The following is a 21,407-nucleotide window of genomic DNA, read 5'->3' as shown; positions in this document are numbered from 1 at the left end:
TGAAAATATGCTGCTAAGATTGATGTCAAAGAGCCTACTGCCTATGTTTTCTTCTGGAAGTTTTATGGCTTCAGGTCTTACATTCAAGTCTTTAATTCATTTTGAGTTAATTTTTGCCTAAAGTGTAAGATAATGGTCTACTTTCATTTTTTTCCATGTGGCTGTCCAGTTTTTCCAACATTGCTTATTGAAGAGACGTTCCTTTCTCCATTGTATGTTCTTGGCTCCCTTTTCAAAAATTAGCTGTCTGTAGATGTGTGGGTTTATTTGTGGGCTCTTGGTTCTATTCCATTGATCTGTGTGTCTGTTTTGGTGCCAGTACCATGCTGTTTTGGTTACTATAGCTTTGTAGTATATTTTGAAATTAGGGAGTGTGATATCTCCAGCTTTGTATTTTTTTCTCAAGATTCCTTTGGCTATTAGGGGTCTTTTGCTGTTCCATATAAATTTTAGGATTCTCTGTTCTATGTCTGTGAAAAATGTCATTGGAACTTTCATAGGGATTGAAGTGAATCTGTAGATTGCTTTAGGAAGTATGGACATTTAAACTATGTTAATTCTTCCATCCAAGAGTACAGAATATCTTTCCATTTCTTTATGTCTTCTTCAATTTCTTTCAACAATGTTTTATACTTTTCAGTGTATAGGTCTTTCATCTCTTTGATCAAATTTATTCCTAAATATTATAGTCCTTTTATTGCAATTGTAAATGTTATTGTATTCTTAATTTCTCTTCCTGCCACTTCGTTGTTAGTGTATAGAAATGCAACTGATTTTTGTATGTTGATTTTGTATCCTGCAACTTTACCATATACATTTATTACTTCTAAAAGTTTTTTGGTGGATTCTTTAGGGTTTTATATATATAAAGTCATGTGGTCTGCAAATAATGACAGTTTCCCTTCTTCCTTTCCAATTTGGACCCCTTTTATTTCCTTTTCTTGCCTGATTTCTCTGACTATGACTTACAAAACTTTGTTAAATAAGAGTGGTGAACATGGGCATCCTCGTCTGGTAACTCTTCTTAGAGGGATAGCTTTCAGTTTTTCTCCATTGAGTATGATATTAGTTGTGGGTTTGTCACATATGGCCTTTATTATATTGAGGTACTTTACTTCTATCATCATTCAGAGTTTTTATCATAAATGGATGCTGTATCTTGTCAAATTCTTTCTCTGTGTCTATTGAGATGATCATATGATTTTTATTCTTCATTTTGATAATGTGGTGTATCACACTGATTGATTTGTGAATGTTGAACTATCCGTATATCCTTGGAATAAGTCCCACTTGATCATGGTGTAGGATCTTTTTAATGAGTTATTGTATTCAGAAAGGTAGTATTTTGTTGAGGATTTTTGCTTCAATGTTCATCAGTGATATTAGGCATGTCATTTTCTTTTTTTGTTGTTGTTGTCCTTGTCTGGTTTTGATATAAGGGTAATGTTGGCTTTGTAGAATGAGTTAGGAAGCTTCCTCTCCTCTTCAATTTTTTGGAAGAGTTTGAGAAGGCTGGATATTAAGTCTTCTTTGAATGTTTGGTAGAATTCACTAGGGAAGCCATCTGGTCCTGGACTTTTATATTTTGGGAGAATTTTGATTACTGTTTCAATCTCCTTGCTGGTGATTGGTCTATTCAAATTCTCTATTTCTTCTTGATTCAGTTTTGGAAGGTTGTGTGATTCTAAGAATTTATCCATTTCTTCTAGATAATCCAATTTGTTGTTTTATAGCTTTTTCTAGTATTCTATTATAATCTTTTGTATTTCTGAGGTGTCCATTGTAACTTCTCCTCTTTCATTTCTGATTTTATTTATTTGAGCCTTCTCTGTTTTTTTCTGGTGAGTCTAGCTAACGGTTTGTCAATTTTGTTTATCTTTTCAAAGAACCAACTCTTAGTTTCGCTGATATTTTTCTATTGTTTTTTAGTGTCTATTTCATTTATTTCTGCTCTGATTTTTATTATTTCCTTCCTTCTACTAATTTTTGGCTTTGTTTGTTCCTCTTTTTCCAGTTCCTTTAGGTGCACTGTTAGATTGTTTATTTGAGATTTTTCTTGTTTGTTGAGGTAGGCCTGTATTTCTATAAACCTCCCTCTTAGAACCACTTTTGTTGTATCCCATAAATTTTGGCATGTCGTATTCTCATTTTCATTTGTCTCCAGGTATTTTTTTATTTCTCCTTTGATTTCTTCATTGACCCAATCGTTGTTCAGTAACATTTTGTTTAATCTCCACATGTTTGTGGGTTTTCTGATTTTCTTCCTGTAGTTGATTTCTAGTTTCATACTGTTGTAGTCAGAAAAGATGCTTGGTATTATTTCAATCTTCTTAAATGTATTGAGACTTGTTTTGTGGCCTAATAGATGATCGATCAGTCCTGGAGAATGTTCCATGTGAGTTTGAAAAGAATGTGTATTCTGTGGTTTTTGGATGGAATGTTCTGTATATATCTACCAAGTCCATCTGATCAAGTGTGTCATTTAAAGCCAATGTTTCCTTGTTGATCTTCTGTTCGGATGATCTATCTTTTGATGTACGGGGAGTGTTAAAGTCCCCTACGATTAGTGTATTATTGTCTATTTCTCCTTTAATGTCTGTTAATAATTGTTTTACATATTTAGGTGCTCCTATGTTGCATACATAGTATTTACAAGTGTTATATCCTCTTGTGGATTGTTTCCTTTATCATTATGTAGTGCCCTTCTTTGTCTCTTGTTACACTTTTTGTTTTAAAGTCTATTTTGTCTGATTTAAGTATCATTACCTCAGCATTATTTTCATTGCCATTTGCATGATGTATCTTTTTCCATCCCTTCACGTTCACTTTGTGAGTGCCTTTAGGTCAGAAATGTATCTCTTGTATGCAGCATATACGTGGATCTTGTTTGTTTATGCAGTCAGGCACCTTATCTTTTGATTAAAACATTTAATCTATTGAAATTTAATGTAGCTATTGATAAGTACATAGTCATTGTAATTTTGTTACTTTTTTTCAGTGTGTTTTAGTAGTTCTTCTCTGCTTTTTTCTTCTTGTCTTGGTCTCTTCCCTTGTGGTTTGATGGCTTTCTTTAGTATTATGTTTGGTTTCCTTTCTCTCAATTTTTTGTGTATTTATTATAGATTTCTTGTTTATGACTACCATGAGATTCATATACAATAACCCTCATATGTAGCAATCTATCTTAAGTTGATGGTCTCTTAAGTTTGACCTCTTGCTAAAAGCGCTACTCCTTTATTCCCATCCTCCCATATTTTATATTTTTTAGATACATCTAACCTCTTTTTTGTGCATGTGTATCCATTACTCTCTTATCATAGAAATAGATAATTTTAGTACTTTTGTCTTTTGACCTTCATATTAGCTTCATAGATGGTGGATCTGCTACCTTTACTGTATATTTGCCTTTATCAGTTATTTTATTATATTTTTTATTTTTTATTTTTGATAATTTTCTTATTCCTATTTCTGGTCTTCCTTTTTCTACTTAAATATGTCCCTTTAGCATTTCTTGTAAGGCTGATAGACTCCTTATTTTTTGCTTGTCTGGGGAACTCTTTATCTCTCCTTCCATTCTGAATGATAACCTTACTGTGTAGAGTATTCTTGCCTATAGGTTTTTTCCTTTCAGCACTTTAAATATATCATGCCACTCCCTTCCAGCCTGTAAGGTTTCTGCTGAGAAGTCAGCTGATAGCCTTATGGCGTTTCCTTTGTATATAACTTGTTGCCTTTCTCTTGCAACTTTTAGGATTCTCTCTTTATCTTTAATTCTTGACATTTTAATTATGATGTGTCTTGGTGTGGGGCTCTTTGGGTTTATCTTGTTTGGTGCTCTCTATGCTTCCTGTGCCTTCCTGTGTTTCCTTCTTCAGGTTAGGGCAGTTTTTGGCAATTATTTCTTCAAACATATTCTCTGGCCCTTTGTCTCTCTCTTCTCCTTCTGGGACACCTATAATATGGATGTTAATGTGCTTGGTATTGTCCCAGCACATTGTCCCAGCACACTGTAATGTGCTTGGTATTGTCCCAGTCCCTTATACTGTCTTCACTCTTTTTAATTCTTTTTTCTTTTTTCTGTCAGCCTGGGTGATTTCCTCTAGTCTTTCATCTAGCTCATTGATCCATTCTTCTGTATCATCTACTCTGCTACTGAGTCTGTCTAGTGAATTTTTCATTTCCATTATTGTATTCCTCGGTTCTGATTGCTTCTTTTTTATATTTTCCAATTCTTTCTTGAAGTTTTCACTGAATTCATCCAATCTTCTCCCAAGATCAGTGACCATCCTTATGACTATTAGTTTGTTCTCTTTATCAAGTAGATTGTTTATCTCTGTTTTGTTTAGTACTTTTCTGAGGATTTGTCCTGTTCCCTTATTTGGAACACATTCCTTTGTCCTCTCATTTTGCCTCTTTTCCTGTACTTATATCTATGTATTAGGTAGCTCAGCTACGTCTCCCCCTTATGTAAGAGATTCTTTATTAGACCCAGCAGTGTGCTTCCCTCCTGTCACCTATTCCAAATGTTCCAGGAGTGTCCTCTATGTGAGCTACCTGTGTCCTTCTGTTGTGACAGGATTGCTCTTGCTGCAGGTGCCTGGGGAGGCTAGGCTGTCCCCCTGTCCAGCTGGTTGTAATGCTTAGCTGTGTGTGGCTGCTATGGTTCCTTCAGTCACTTTATCAGGTGTGGGGAGCCCCAGCACAGCTGGCTACAAGGTATAATAGCACATTCCTGTTGCAGTTTTTCTGTTGAGTGAATAGATCCACAGCATGGCTGGTTCTTAGGTTCAAGGGTTTACAATTGCTGTAGACCTGCAGTCTGTAAGGCTATTGTCAGCCCTCTCAGGAGTGCAGCTGAGTGGGGCTGGCCCCAGGCATGGGAGCACCCAATTGCTTGGGGCTTTGGAAGGTGAGGCTGATCTCCTATGTGGCTATTTAAGAAGCACAAGTCTGCTGCAGCTGACAAGCCCCACTGCCCACAGGCCCACACACCCCATCAATGCAGTCCTGCCCCATGCACATGACCTGACCCTCTAAAGCAGACCCACTTGTCTTGTTGCAGAGGCCCCACACACTCTGCCAATGCAGGCCTGCCCCTCACATATGCCCCAACCCACAGAAGCATACCAACTCACCCCACTGCCGAGGTCCCAAACACTCCACCTATGTGGGCCCACAAGTTTCCTGAGGGCTTGCTGTTGGGTGTGGCTAGCCAGTCCCTGCTTGCTCTGGCTGAGCTGGATTAAATCCATGCTGTAGTGGGTGGGGCTGATCCCTGTGCTAACAGGCCAGGGGAAGAACTCCAATGGCTTCTGCCAGCATCTGTGTCAGCACTCTTGAACTAGGTCACAGTAATGGCTGTTGCCAATTTCTCAGTCCCTGGGGAGGTGCTCCCAGCCTGGAGAGGTCTCACATCTCACCGAGATGCACCCAGAGCCTGTCAGGTGAGTCTCTTTTCATCAAAGGACTGTGCACCTTTCTTTCTGGTAATTTTAGGTTGCTTTCTGAAATGGGTGAATTTGTGCATGGGCCCTTTAAGAGCAGGCTTTTCTTTCCCTTATGTCTGATAGCTTTTCTGGGAGTATTCCCCATTGTAGTTAATAGCCAGAAAAGCCAGGTATTATGACACTTGTCTCAGTTGTGCTGAGTCCAAAAGTTGCTTATTGTATGGTACACACCCTTGCTCAGATTCCCCACTCCTCCAAGGAAGGCTTCATATCTTAAGATAGCTCCCAGCCAGCTGTGAAGTGCCATGACTAGAAGGTGGCTTTTTTCCCTCCAAAAAGGAATTTTTTCCTCTTCCACCTCAGTCAGCACTGTCCCTTGTTGTGGGGGCTCTTTTTATCCAGTTTTAGTTCTCTCTCAGGGCTAATTGTTCCATGAGTAGTTGTAAATTTGTTGTGTCTGTGGGAGGAGGTGAGTTCAGAATCTGCCTACACCACCATCTTGACACCTTTCAAGATTGACATTTTAAAAAATCCATAAATATTTGTTGTACGCCAAATGAATGAATGAGAAAACACCAGATGTGGTGTGCCACCTCGTTCCCATTCACCAGAAACCCAGCCAGGACCATCCTGGGAGTAAGTGAGCTGTGAAATCCAGAACTGGCATTTACTCTGGTTAAAGATTGAGCATGCTTCTCAAAGCTAATGATTGTTGAGGCTGTGTCTAAGGGACAGGAAAGAGGGTTGAAGGAGTCATGTGGGATACTAACCCAGGCTGACTAAAATCAACAGGACAGTAAGACTTCTGGTATCGTGAGGATACACAAGGAGAAAAATGAATGTGTAATCTCATTGTCAATTTAGCCTCTAGCATAATGCCTTTCAAATAGTAGGCATGAGATAAACTTGTTGAACAAATGCATGGATGAGTGATTTGATATGGCATATTCACATGAATGCTATATAAAATGCTATATAAAAAGGAGGAGATCTCTACAAGCCAGGAATTTTATTATTATAACTCATTTAATCCTAAAAACACCTCTTAGAATGAACATTGTTCTTCACATTTTAGAGATGGGCAAATGAGGTTAATTGACACAACCCAAGGTGGGTAAGTAAAGATTCTGGCACAAAAGCCAGCACTCCCCCTCCTTCCCCTCAATGCCGTCTCCCCAGGGAGATAGGTGGAGCTGCAGAAAATCTAGCAAAGTCTCAAAAGTGTCCGGAGCCCTTGAAGAGTCCACAGGAGCACTGCAGATGGGATTCAGAGCTGGGGCCTGAGAGAAGGACCACCTCCCATCTTGTGTGTGGGTAGCAGGCAGAGAGGACCCAGCTGGGGGGAGAGAAGGCATGAGCTCTGCTGGCTAAATGGCCTTGCCTGAGGCTGAATACTGGAGGTACAGCTTCTTCCCAGTGGAGGGAGGCTTTTGCAGCTGATATTCATTCAGCTTGACACAGGTGCTATTTGATTCTCCCTCCCCAATTAAAGTTTGCGCTTCTATCAGTCATGGATATCACTTTGTCATAACAAATATACAATTAAGTTGTTATGTGTTGATGCTGGTTTGTAATAGAAAAAGGGATCGCTTATATTGGTAATTCTGGAAGGAAAAAATCCCAGAGAATTCTCCCTGCTCCTGATTCAAACTCTTATCTTATTTTTGCACATTTTCTCTTTTCTAATATGTTATGTTTGAATTGCCATCTTGCACAAGGAATGAGTTTGAGTCATTAAAATGTTCCCAAACAGCCCATCTGTGCTTTACCCACACTCCCCCCTACACACACACCTGTGCTCCCCATCCACTCACCTACAAGGCTTGACTCAGCTCTCATCCATGACTCAATGACTCCCCACAACACTGTCCTCACCTAGAAAGGGCCCTGGCAGAGAGCTACAGCCCCCCCCACACACACACACATACACAGCACAGGAATCCCTGTGTCCTGCTAACACCCTCAACCCCGCAGTCCCAGCCCTTTGCTCTGGCTTCCACAGAAGTGAGAGGTGGAGCCATTCTAAAAAGCTGCCAAAGGGCCCAAGCAGGGAACTAGATAAGAAACCCAATCCCAGAGCTGACTTGGAGTAGATGAGGGAGGTGTACCCAGGTGAGAGACGGCATTTTGTGAAGGTTTATGAAATGATTGTTGAACCAAAGCAGCGTTTAGGCCAATGAATGAAAAGGAGGTCTTCTGAAGAAAGTTTTGGTGCCAGGGACGGAAAGGAAGAGAAGCAGACAAAGGACATGGCCAAGCCTAGATCGAGGCCCAGGGAGACAGTGTGGTGAAGATGTGTCCATGCTGTGGGGTTGTGGGGAATGGGGTACATAAAAAGGAGGGGCCCTGGAGAGTGGAGGGAGCTTTAGAATTAGTGTTTCTGCTTCTGTGCCACTGGTTTACCTCTAAGTAACCTCAATACCTGGTTTTCATCTTCTTCTGAGTGTCCCCCATGCCTGGAAGAACACACATGCAGACACACACACACACATACACACACACCAATTGTTGCAAGATTGCAGAGTCACGCACAAACTTCTGAAGGTTCTGTGGAGGAGGAAGCTAAGGGGCTTTCCCCACCAGCCAACACCTTGTGGATAATAAATTGCCTTCAGTCCCTTCAGTTCTCCTAAGTCCTGTACTTCTCTCTCCCCTCAATCCCTGTCTGTTGGCAGGAAAGCCAGCTCCCACCACCAAGAACCAAAGCTCCAGCCTGAGGCTACCACCCTCAGTGGGCTTATCAAAGGTGCTTGCATAGATGTTAGCTCAAGATTGGTCTTCCTCAGCATAAAGAGGAGGATTGGCATGGGTGTTAGCTCAGGGCTGACCTTCCTCACAAAAAAAAAAACAAAACAAAAAAAAAAAAAAAACAAGGTGCTTGCCAGGTGGAATCGCCTTGCCAGCTGCAGATGAGATCATGTGTCTATCCGTCTGCATCACTAACTTGTACTTGGCCTTGCTGCTATCAGGCCAGAACTGATGTGGCAAAGCTGTGACAAATGCAGCTGCTGCAATCAAGCTCCTGGTAGGACTCTGGAGTTTCAGAGTCACTCTGCAGAGGAGGGTGGCCTGGGAGAATTGTTGTGGGGGAACTCAAGAAGAGGATCAGGGGACCTGCCCCAAATGTTTATAAATTACAGATGAGTCACACAATCTCTAAACCTCAGTTTCCTTGGCTGTTGAATGGGGATAGTTAATAGCTGCCTGCCATAAACTGCAGGGTGAGTAGGAGGTACAGAATGTGCAACAGAAGAGAAACTCAACAATGAGCGGATGTCACAGGGTTCACTAGTGTGGGGGAGGAAGACGCTTTAGGTTCTTCTGGATGGTCTAAGAATCAAATTGACATGAGAAAGAATAACAAGAGAAAATCAAACTAAGTTTAATAATATGTATACATGGGGCAAACCCAGGAAATCTGAGTAACTCACCAAAATGGCGGAAGCCACTACTTTAAATACCATCCTCAGCTAAAGACAAAGGAGGATGTTGGGGGTAGTATTTTGGGACTTCAAAGGGGAGGAAGAAAATTTACATGGAGTTGGAAAAGCAAATGTTTGATAAACAAGTGTTGACCATGCCTTGCAAAGACAATGAGGAATAGAGAGGACTTTGATTACAAGGCCCTTGGTAGGTTCCTTCCTGTCTATCACATCTAGCATATATTATGCTATAGTTATCTTACAGTATTAGCTCCTTCCTACAACAGGCTTTCTATCTTAAATTCTTTTAGGCAGTTAGGGGGAAATTCAAAGTTTCTTTCAGTCTTTTGTTCTTAAAAATAATCAAGCCAAAGTGACACATTCTGGGGTGGCAAACTCTTATCCCCCACACTAGCAATGCCCTGCATCTAATCTACATGGGATTTGTACCAACCACTGCCTGCTCTGTGAAATGAAACCCCCTTTGACTTCTTTGACTGCATCCCCTTTTGTGTTCCCCAAACTGTGTTATTCTGCTTAGGCTGTCATAACATTACCACAAACTGGGTGGCTTCATCAACAGAAATTTATTTTCTCACAGTTCTAAAGGCTAGAAGCCCCAGATCAGGGTGTGAGCAGGGTTGGTTCCTTCTAAGGCCTCTCTCTTTGGCTTATAGATGGCCATCTCCTCCCTGTGTCCTCACATGATCTTCCTTCTGTGCATTTCTCTGTCCTAATCTCCTCTTCTTGTAAGGACACCAGTCACACTGGATTTGGGTCTACTCCAATGACCTCATTTTACATTAATCACCTCTTTAGAGACCCTATCTCCAAATACAGTCACATTCTTAGGTACTAGGAGTTAGGGTTTCAACATATGAACTTACAGGGGACAGAATTCAGCCCATCACCCCGGCCACTTCCCCTTCTCTACTTCCTGTATGCACCCCTCTCCTCTGTCTGAGTTCTAAATGTTGGAGCCCTGGGGCTCTCTACATTTATTCCTTCAGTGATTTAAGCCAGTCTACGGCTTTAAACTCCATCTTTAGGCCATACATTTGATGTGTGTGTTGAAGTGGGATGGTGGCCCTGTCCTGAGAGGGCAGCTTGTGAGGGGCAGTTCACAAAGGGCGGGAGAGGCTAACTGTGGCTGCATGGGGTGGGGTGGGTCAAGGTAGAGGTCCAGGAGGGGGTGCACAGCTGCTCCGTTCCCTGGACCTGTGCTTTGTGGCCCTATTCTGAAGGATCAACAACCAGAGGTGGAACTGACTTGATCAAAGACCACAATGAGCTGGGACTCCATTGCTGTATTGCTTGGCTCTCAGCAGCCGTGCTGTGGGTGTGTCTAGTGCCTTTACTGGTGACCTTCAGGGACAAATGTACAAGGGAGGGGAGTGTGATATACTCCATGGGCACTAGTGTATGTTAATGACTTTGTCTAGGGCAGAACAAAAGGAGAGGCCACCGCCATGTACAACCATTTCCAAATGATGTCCATGGTATCACTTCCCATCCTCCCACTAATGTCACCATGCTGGCCCAGCCAGCCACAGACTATGAGGTGCGTGCTAGACACACCCGGCCTGCCAGAAGCAGGGGCTACAAGCCTTCAAAGACCTTAGAGCCAGCAGGCTCCTTCCTTGAAGTCTGTAAAGGAGTCTATCCAAGACCCATAGCTTTGCTACTGGCTGTTCTTTTTACCTTCGGGTGTGCCCCCTTCAGATACACAGGATGTCCTCTTGGCCTATTGGAGAAAAGCTCATTTATTTCCTGAGACAACCAGCACAGGGTGACAGCAGTGCCCTGGCTCTCCTGGTTGCGGTACTCAGAAGTGGAATGGTGCAAGTCCGAGTTCACAGAAGTTAAGGCTGAGCTTGAGGAGAGGACCAGCAGGTTCTGCCTGAAGGCCTCTGCACAGACTTGAGAGAAATGGGCTGTGTGCTTTGGGGGAACCACTAATGCTGCCCTGCAAAACCCCGGTGCTCCTTGAGGCTGGCCTGGAAATTCATTGCCTCCAGAAAGGTCCAGGGCCAAATGAGCCACTGCTGTGAACTCAGCACCGAGAGAGGGTCCTGCTGCTTCTCCAGAGCTTGCCATAAGCGTAGTTTCAGGGGTCTCCTGGATGCCAGCCACTCTGATCATGTACCCCATGTTTAGATCCCCTCTACAGCATCCTGATGGCCCTAGCACTTGAACACTCATTCCTGCAACCAGGCAGTCCAGTGTGCTGAGGGACAGTTTTGTCAGAAAGATCTTTATTCATTTGAGCCCATAACTGCCATGCACTTATTCTTGTTCACCTTGTGTGTGTGTTTTAATGTGCAGTTAGCAGGTATCAAAATATGAAATGTGCACACCCCTTGACCAGCAGTTCCACATCTAGGAGTCTGTCCTTCAGAGATACCTAAACAAGTGAGTAAACTAGCAGCATTCTAAGGTGTTTATTGAGGAATTATAGTAGTGCTCTCCCTGGCACTGGGACTGTTCAAACAAAGCTCAAATGGCCATTTGACAGGGGTGCTGTGGCAAATCCTGCATCACAAAAAAGATTGGAAGTGGTGATGTTGGGTTTATTCCAATTCTAAGCCCTTGAGGGGGCTCAGCTACAGAAAGGGAGGGAGCAGGCCCTCTAGTCTCACTTTCTGTCTTCTCTTCCTCTCTTGTCATGACCAGTCCTATCCTGTTCCGCACCACCCCCGTCACCCTCCCATCCCCTGGAGCTCCACGGAGAAGGGGATGGGCATCAGTGTGCATCAGTGGGCACCAGGAGCCCTGACGTGGTCCCTGGGGCATCTGGGCCTCCTCCCTGGTGACTCCACAGGGAAGGAACCCAATGTAGCTCCACTGTGCTCTCCTCTCAGAAGGGCGGGGAATGGTCTAGGCAGAAGGAGGCCACAGCAGGGCAGGCACAGGCCAGATGTGGCCCTGCAGCAACAGCGCCTCCACGTCTGCCCACCTCGGGCAGGTAACGCAGCAAAGCCACCATGCATCAGGGAGGAAGCAGAACCAGCACCTCCTCAGAAGTTGAATGGCCAAGGAGGGTACTTCCAGCATGAGTGCAGCGTGGCCTTGGTGATTGAGGGGCAGCGGCTACCACAGCCTGCTGTGGAAACAGTGAAGGGCAGTGATGGTACCCTGTTGCAGCCTTGCAGAGTGAAGGCTACCGCGTGAACAGAGGGAAGCCAAAGGTCTCCCAATTCAGTGCAGAAGCCCACAGGACCGGAGAGAAGAGAGAAGAGGACAGAGCCTTGGGAGGAGGAGTGCCCTCATTGCAGGACCATACAACAAATTAGAACACGGTGAGAGAAACATCCATATAGTCTCCTCACCAACTCTGTGCAGATGGACATTTACCCCCTCATTGGGCAGAGATTCCATTTGGTCTAAAGGATTACCCCTCCTTTCTGGGTGTCTGGGAGTGGCGTGTTCCACCTGAACGAGCAATCGACCAGGTATTCTGCATGGATTCAACCGAGACACGGCAGTGAACATCCCCTCCCCCAAACTGCCTGTTGTCAGGGGGGAAGAAGAAGGCAAACAAGAGCAGGCCAGCCTGACGAGGGGTGATCACCAGGACAAGGCACTGTGGAAGTGCCAAGGAGGGGCCCCCAAACCACAGGACTAGCCCACCTCTTCCCTAGGCACTGACAGCTCAACCTGGGCCCAAAGGAGGAAGGAGTGAGCTTGGCCAGAACAGGGGCTGGGCCAGGTACACAACTGGCTGCACAGCATACTCGGGTAGAAAGGGCATGGTGTGCATGTGCAGCGCAGCAGATTGGTGTGCAGGGAGCCGGGAGGCGGAACCAGGAAAGTGGGCAGAGGCCTGAGCAGGGCACATTAGGAATCCTGATCTTTTATTAAGGGCAGTGGAACCCCCGGAAGGCTTTTAAACTTGAGAGTGACGGGATTAAATTTACACCTTCGCTTTAATTGTCCTAGCCACATGTTTGTTTATTTTGCCAGGAGGAACATGAAGCTAATTGAGGAGACCTGGCTGCACCCACAAGGCCTGGGGAAGACCCTAGGGACTGCATGGGAATGCAGTTCCGAGGGTTTCTTAAGCAGGTGTGTGAGCCCTGGGCAGGTCTGGCTCTCCTGTGGTTTGATTATGCAGACGAAGGTTTGCTCCCAGACATGTTAAAGCACTGTCCTGAAACCACTGTTGGATTTCCCATGATTGGTTCTTGTTTTAATAGCCGTTTTGCATATGTGTTCAGCCTCAGAGTTCTCTCTCCCATTACTCCAGGGATCCCAAGAAGGAAAGCCAGGGGGTGGAGAAGAGCTCTGCAGAGTGGCCAAGGCTCTTGCTGTAGCAGAAAGCACAGGCCAGTCAGCTCCTGGAAGCTCCATTTTCCTTCTGCATTTTATTCATGGGATTTCTTGATCAGAACTGGTTGGGAGCAGGATTAGCATTTGCCTGAAGCTGTTTTGAGGTTTAGCATTCAGAAGTCTCCTAGCAATAGGATCCGTGGCGAACAACCTCGCTTCCCTGTAAAGCTTACTCTGGGTTTAGGAGCACACATGGTCTCAGCCAGCAACAGTCCTCGGCCTCCCCACACCCCACCAAGGCTGTGCCTGCGTGTCCAACACTGCCCTATCTGAAAATGCAGGAGAACCAAGCCGTAGAAAGTGTCAGGACCCTTCCCACAGCTACAGGGGAGGGGGAAGGGAGGCAAACAATTTCAGCTACTCACCACAAGCCAGAAACTGTGCTGGCCCTCTAGTAGTCATCATAATGAACACTAAGGACACACCGGCGGGGCAGCACGTAGAAACTTTTCTTACCAGTTTATCACTATTGTCCCCTTTTTATAAGTGAGAACACTGAGGCCCCTGCCTGATCCCCTGCTGTGTGGACTTATTGCCCCTGACAGGGGTTCTGACCCGGTTTCTTACCCGAATTCAGTTTGGCTGTTTACTAGGGTTCTGATTAGAGTTGCCACTTAAAATACAGGTCACTCAATTAAATTTAAATTTCAAATAAACGACATTTTTTTTTGTATAAGTGATACCGGCTCAAGACAAGGTTGACGTGAGGGAAGCCATATTGTAGAAAAGAAGCCCTATTGTAACTTTGAATGACCTCTGACAGACTAACCCAGCTGGATATGCACCCTCCAGGAGATCTAACTGCTCTATAGATTTTACGACCCCTGCTTGTACATGTACCTCCCAGCTGCGATCAGATGATAACTGCGTTTTTTTGAGTTCCTTAGGAATGTGATGACCCCTGAACAGAGTCTATGCTGATAGCCATCATTGATGACAACTGAAAGATCTAGTGTGGCGACTCCCAGTCTGTAACACCAGAAGGTCAACACTCCTAACCCCCGCCCCTATAACCCACGGGCCTATGTAACTGCTGTAAGATTTTGTGCCCCCTTAAGATGGTTCTTTGAGACATTAGCTGGCCGCCACTTTCCCCCTTGCTAGCAGGCCATAATAAACTGCCCTTTCCTTTCCACCATCTTGCCTCTTGACAATTGGCTTTTGTCTCGCTGCGAGCAGATCATGCCCTTTGTGCAGTAACATATATGTGTTAGTTTCCTACTGATGCTGTGACAAATTACCACAGACTTAAATGGCTTAAATCAACACATTTGTTATCTCCCAGTTCCGGAGTCAGAAGTCTGAAACGGGTCTCACTGGGCTAAATCAAGGTGTCTGCAGCATTGCATTCCTTCTGGAAGCCTAGGAGAGAATCCAAGTCCTTGCCCATCCCAGCTTCCTGAGGCTCCTGCATTCCTTGGCTCTGACACTTCTCCATTCTCAAAGCAATGGGCTGTTGAGCTGTTCTCATCCTACATCACTCTGATGCTGCCTCCCTTTTCCACGTTTGAGGTTTCTTGTGATTCCATTGAATTCCATCAGATAATTTGGATAATGCCCTTATTTTAGGTTCATTAGCAACCTTAATTTCCCTTTGCTATGTAAAGTTCATAGTTTCTAGGGATTAGGACATCTCCTTGGGAGGTTTATGCTGCTGTCAAAACAAATAATCTATAATCAATCTATAAATCAAAATTTGGGATTTTATTATGAGCCAGGTCTGAGGATTATAGCCCAGGGGTCTTCCTTCCCCAAAGAAGAAAGCACATCAAAGAAGTGGGCTGTACCGAGTGGTTATATACCATCTGGAACAAACATCATGCATCACATATGACAGGAATGTCCCTTTTACTACTGTCACAAGATGCTTAGCCAGTACAGCAGGTCAGTGGTCACGAGGTGAACACAGCAGGTGGTAATTAATCCTTGGTTTTCAGTAAGAGATGCTTATCTTTAAGGAAATGCTAATATGGGGAAAGGCAACATCCCTATCTTTAATGGCATCATTCTTGTCTTTGGGACATTGTAAATGTTTAAAGCAGATGTACAAGGCATGCTCAACAGACCACTTTAGGACTTTCTGGAAAAACAAGGTCAGGCAGAATCAGCTGTAAACCAAATGGCTTCCTCATATACTCCAATATATCTTATTGCCTTTGGCTACAATATCACAATAAATATGTCCCAAATATTGCATGAAGCATAATTACAGCAGAATTTATCATATGTGTTATGGGAGATCAAGATTTGGCCACCCTGAAATCTATCTGTTTACCTTGGTTGTTTTCTCTGAGGACATTTGACCTCCCCCACTAACTGCCTAAAGAATTTGACATAGTAACTCCTTCCTGGAACAGATCTTCTATCTGATGGTTGTAATATAATGTAAAATAGATGTTACAATAGAAAAGGCACCAAAAAGCCCATCTTATGTCTCTCTGGCCACATTCTCTGGATGGCCTTGCAAGGAGTTGCCAGACAGAAATTTACATTTATAAGGGAAATCTCCATTTGTAAAGGTATCTCCCTCTCTGTATTGGGAAAAGGGGGGGTGGCCTCATTTCTAGAGACTTATCAGTGTGGAAAGTGAGGCCTTAAATCTGCATAATAACATTACTCTTGTTTACTGTGCTTTAGTGGTAATCTCCTGTAACTGACTCCCCCCCCCAACATCTTCCTTTGTCATTGGCTGAACATGGTATTTAATACGAGAATTTCTGCTATTGTGTTGAGAAACGCAGTGTCCCTGCTTTCTCCCATGTATACATGTTATTAAACGTGGTATTATTTTCTCCTGCTAACCTGTCTGGTTAGTTATTGGGCCAGCCATAAGAACCTTAAGGAAAAGGGCAGAGGGAGATTCTCCCTCTCTCCCGACAGTGTATTTGAAATTCAGATTTAACCAGGCCTCTGTATTTCACTTGACTTCCCTGGCAGCCCTCACTCAGACCCCAAGGCCCAGTTTCTGTCTGTCCTCTCCTGGAGGGCACATGCCATGTGGCAGACTGCGTTCCACATCAGGCCTGTTGGGCTGGCAGCTCCCTGATAGCTCCTTGTTCTGGATCCACTGGATTTAGGTACTTGGACTGCCAGCACCTCCTTGTGTTGTTCCTGCATCCTGCAGGTCTCCTGTCTGATCCCAGCACACTTCAGGTGGAAACCAGGATGCAGGTGATGCCAGCACTCCACATTTCCCAGGGGAGAGATGTGCTCAGAACTGAGGTCCAGATCAAGCTGGGCAGGGGACATCAGAAAGAGCTGTACCAGGAGGGGCATGTGGTGAAGGCAAGGGTCTGGGTCAAGCCCAGTGCTCCCAGAGTCAGAAGGACTGCACGGGGTTTGCTACAGCATAGCTGGTGGGAAGATCATCAAGGAGGAATATGTTGAGGCAAGGCTCACCTGGGAGGGTGAGTGGGAAGGATATGTGGGAGGAGGCAAGGGAAGCAGACGGAAGAGATGAAGAGGTGAAGGAGAGGAGACAGAGGAAGATAAGTAGTTGAGTTAAGAAAGAAAGACTCAGGCAGCAATAGAGGCAGGAGACACAGCAACGTCTGAGCTGTAAAAGGGTGAGGAGGGAGCAGCTTCCTGCATTCTGGGTCCCTCCCACCACCTACAGAAACCTCCCTGAGGTCTTCAAGAGACGACAGCCTGTCCTATCCTCCTGAGGCAGGATCGTCCTCAGCAGGTGCCTGTGCTACCCTCTTCTTCCGCCTGGATAAACCTCCAGGGGTCCTGAGGCACTCCAGAGGGCTGCCTGACACTTCAGTTGGAATTGCACATCCTCTTGTTACCAGGGCCCATTTTTCCGAAAGAAAAGTGCTGGCTTTTCAAGGCTTGTTGAGGAGAGATCAAGAAGCACATCCGTGGTCTGTTCCGAAGCTAGTCTCAATGTCCAAGAGGCATCCCTGGCAGAGGTGGCCATAGAGCTGTGGACCTAGGAGACATCTCTGTGTCATCCTCCATCCCCTGTGAGGAGGGACATGCTTGACATCCCTGAGGGATTCATTGCTCATGCCTTCCTTGACCGTTGTCTTTTGTTTTAGATGGTTCTGGGCTTGTGCAGACCACCTCACTGGGAAGAAGACATGCGTTTACTCTTAGTTGTCGTCCTTTTGGCTTCAGACCTTGGCTGAATCTTCCCCTTCTCCAGTTACCCTTCGCTTTCTGACCTCCGCAGTTTGGAGACCAAATTCTTGGGCATTCCACATCTCGGGAGGGGTCCTGAAGGTGTTTCCTTGAGAAAGAACTCTAGATGAACTTTGACAAACCAGAATGAACATATCCTGGAAATCTCAACTACCTATGAGGGTTTCCGTCCTCCCCCTTCAGGATAAAACTGCAGTCACACACACCCATAGACATGCACAAACCACAGCAAGCTCTCTTCAAGTAAGGCTGCAAAAGCAGCTCTAAGGAAGCTTCTGATCTCAGGGCCTCTGTAGGGTAGAAGCCTCAGAATCTGAATTTTTAACAAGCTCTCAGGTGGGTCTTCAGGAAAGATCGGGAAACACGGAGACACTGCAATAGGGAAAAGCTTGTTAGCCCCTCCTGGACAGAGTTCCAGGTACTTTAAGCCATTGTTATGTTTTATCCCCACACCAAATCAGTAGACAAATATTATTATTTTGTCCACTTGGCTACGAGGAAATGGACACACAGAGGTTTTAAGCAACTTGCATGAAGTTTATACTGAAAGTAAACAGTAGGGGCCAGAATTTGAATTCAGGTTTTAAGCTTTTGCACTATGGCACTTATGGACCTTGGGACACACTTACCAATATGGGATGGGAGCCAATGGACCCTTTGGTCCCCCAAGTGGACAGTCATACCATAAGTTTACTCAGAAGACCTGCCGGTAGAGCCCAAGTCGACGGTGGCCATGGCCAAATGCATATACTGCTTCCCTATATTGGCTTCACCCAGTGCCCTCCCCTGCTGCTCTCTCTTGAGACCTGAAATCCTTCCCAAATAAACGACCTGCATGCAGACTTTTGTTTCAGACTCTGCTTTTCGGAAAATTAAGTTAAGATACTATTTACTTCAATCTAAGTTTCACAGTTGAAAACAAAATTCTATCAACCTTAGATGGAAGAGCTGACATACCTGGCTGACCACAGCATGGGCATATTTCCCTGACTGTGACTAATGCAAATGTGGAGCCATAGTAGAATTGTGTCATTGCTGATTTCAGCCTAATCCCTCAATGACTTACATGGTTATTATTCTTCTTTCTAATGAACAGTATTGGTGACTTTTTGATAGACTTTGAGGGACTAGAAGTACTTTGTTTATGGATTCATGTTTCCAGGGCCTTCTATGTGCCAGGCTCTGTGATGTGGTCTGGGAATGTAATACTGGACAGAACTAAATTCCAGTCCTGGAGAAACCCGCATCCCTGCATCCTAGAGGGCAGAACAGGGGTCTTGTTCACATTTATGCTTCCTCCTGGACCCAAAGCCTGACCATCAGTGTGCCAGCTGTGTCCTTGCCTCGCTCTCTCAGAGCTCCTAACTCCATGATGACAATGGCAAGACAGAGAGGGAGGTTGGATAGCAACCTGTAGAGCCAATGCTGCCACCAAACTCCACGGTGCCAGGGCCTCGGCTTCCTCCCCTGGTCTGGGCACAGCCACACGTGGTCACAGTCGAGAAAGCAGTGGCTGTCTATCTGTGTGTCACTGTGTGAGTTCTAGAACACTATAAACAGGTCCACTTAGCTAGACTCTGGGCTACTGGAACTACATCCCAGCAGCCTAAACCAGAAGCCAATTATACAGATTATTAGCCAGTTCATATGAAAAGCAGCTATGAATGGCATGATCAAAATAGGAAAACTGCACATATCGCCTACCCACCTCTTGTCCTTGGTAAATAGCGTGTTGGTTCAGTTTACTGAAGTCAGCAACTATTGAGGTGGTTTAGGGCATTCCAACCTGGGTGTATTATGCATTACTTGTGAAAAAATGAAAAAGAAAGCAATATGTCAGGCAGGATCTTCCCATCTCAGTGCCTCTGAGAGAGGGTGGCGTTCATCCACTAGCTTCCCAGAGAGCCTCCATGTGCCTTCTGATAAGCCCTGGGTCACAGAGAAGGCTAACACCAGTCCTGACTAGTTAGTGCCCTTGGGCCAGAGCCCGTGTTGCTGACACCCTTGTGTCACCCAGAGTGATAACTTATTTTCCTGTGTATCAAAGATATTTAGTAAACGTTTGTAAAATGAATGAATAAATAAATACGTCTTATGCCTCAATCATTTAGCACATTTGACGTTTTAATGGTTACTCTCGTGACCAAGAAAATTATGCACTTCTGAAGAGGAAAGAAAGGGGAATATTCCTTTCTGTGTCTGATGGGTATCCACATTTTGTGCATCTCCAAGTCATATTTACACTCCGAATTTACGACTTTTCAAAGTGCTGTAGATGGTAACAGCCTGGAAGCCATCTGGGCACCTAACTTTGGTGAAAAATCAACTAACACAGCATATATAAACAGTCCTTAAAGCCCAAATGCAGGCATCATCTCAAGAAAGGCTGCAAAGAGAGAAGTCTTGACCAAATGTGCCTGGGAGCTTGGGAGAGGGAAGAGCTTGGAGATGCAAGGTGACAGGAGGGCAGGCCCTGAGATCAGGAGGTTCCCAGTCATGTCCTGGGGCTGGAGGTCAGCCTTTAGAACGAGCATGTCCAGAAGGGCTCCGTCAGGCTGCTGTGCAGGCCATGTCACCCAGAAGCCAGCCCTGTCAGAGGAACCCCTCAAACCCACACCCTCCTCAAGCACAGACTGCACGGATTGTCAGATCTGCCGTCTTCACTACTCGCTGCTGCCTCTGGCTGTCCTCTCAGTTCCTTCCACCTCTGGCCTTTACTTCTATAGCCACAATCCCCCAGTGCACACCTGATCACCATCTGGGCCTCCAGCCTTCCCTAGCCGCGCTCTCCCCTTCTCCAAGCTCCTGCCACTCCCTTTCAGCCTTATTGGGAAGGCCTGTTCCAGTCTGGCCCAGCTTCTCTCTGTCCACAGGTTCAGCCAGCCTCAAATGTCCACGTCCAGTCCTGAGGCTGGGACAGAGGTTTCCAGTGATGTGGTCACATGGCCCCAAGTGACCAGGCCACCTTGGCGCCCCCCCCGCCCTCATTCTCTATGTATACCACCTTCCCTCAAGGATGGGCAGCCCGGAGACCATCATAGAAGGTGGATGCATCATTTCAAATTTTTAACATGTGTAGAACAATCCAGAAATCTCATAGACCTTCTTTCATTTTTCAAGAGTTACACAGATCACTGAATTCCCGAGGCCATCCACGTGACCACTAGGGAGATATATGGCCTGCCTGTCATGGCAGCACGGTGCCAAGGCTGGGCTGCCAGCAGCGTGGGGCTGGAAGCTCCAGGCCTGTGGAGAAGGCCACCTTCTTTAAAGATGCCCCCACTTGTAGTACAGGGTGTTCTTTCATCATCAAGACTTTCATTTAGTCCACTAGTGACATCTATTCTTTCCCTTTGGCGACTTCCTGGGATGAGTAGAGTGGTCGATGTAACATTTCAAAAATGCCTGACTGTTCACTCTGTGCGGAAAGCAGCTTTTTGGAGGAAATAGGCTAGCGGCTGTGCTGTTGCCAGGCTGCCATCAAAGATGTTTTGGGGCTGATCTAAGAGCTGCTCCCTCTGGCCACTTACCTCATCTGCAAGATGCACTGGACACAGGCTGCATAGAATCTGGCTAAGCCTCTGCTTGGGCTGGGATAGACCCCCGGACCTGATTGTATGGACTTCGGTGAGGTCATTCCTGACAACGACATGCCTTGGGACAGGCAGGAGGAGAGGTGTCACACTGGATCCAACGTAGACACCAAGACAGGGCATGTGCATAAGGCATAAAATAAGAGCCTCAGTGACTTGGCCTCGGCTAGTACTCTCAGCTCTGGTCTTCAGACCAAGCCTAAGGGGTGGAGGGAAGCACAGATGTCTCCAGAGCACTGGGTGTCTTTGACATGCCACCCGCTCTGCTCCCAGCTCCATGGAGCCGGAACCCTCCTCATGATTGACAGGCCTGAGGCATTGTGTTTGCAGGGCCATCCAGGAGCCCTTAGGTGTGTGTGGCTGTTTATACCACATTAGTCCAGATGTGAAACCCAGCAGCCTCGTTGCTGCTTTCCACCAAAGGGAGCAATTTAAGTACATGGGACACTTGAGAGAGCCATACATTTTAT

At 45.3% G+C, this 21,407-nt stretch overlaps 1 long non-coding RNA gene across 1 annotated transcript; it reads left to right on the top strand.

The window, feature by feature from the left end:
* The first annotated feature begins 10,077 nt into the window (after nt 1-10,077).
* On the top strand, nt 10,078-14,415 carry LOC147916208 (uncharacterized). Its single transcript, XR_015553133.1, has 3 exons — nt 10,078-12,168; nt 12,833-12,934; nt 14,086-14,415. It is a non-coding gene; the product is annotated as an uncharacterized LOC147916208 (long non-coding RNA).
* The last annotated feature ends 6,992 nt before the right edge of the window (nt 14,416-21,407 follow it).

The sequence above is a fragment of the Ceratotherium simum genome, chromosome 9, assembly GCF_057802395.1.
Source record: "Ceratotherium simum simum isolate JZ-2026a chromosome 9, ASM5780239v1, whole genome shotgun sequence".
In the NCBI taxonomy this organism is placed as follows: domain Eukaryota; kingdom Metazoa; phylum Chordata; class Mammalia; order Perissodactyla; family Rhinocerotidae; genus Ceratotherium; species Ceratotherium simum.
This window is presented reverse-complemented; position numbering and strand designations above follow the sequence as displayed.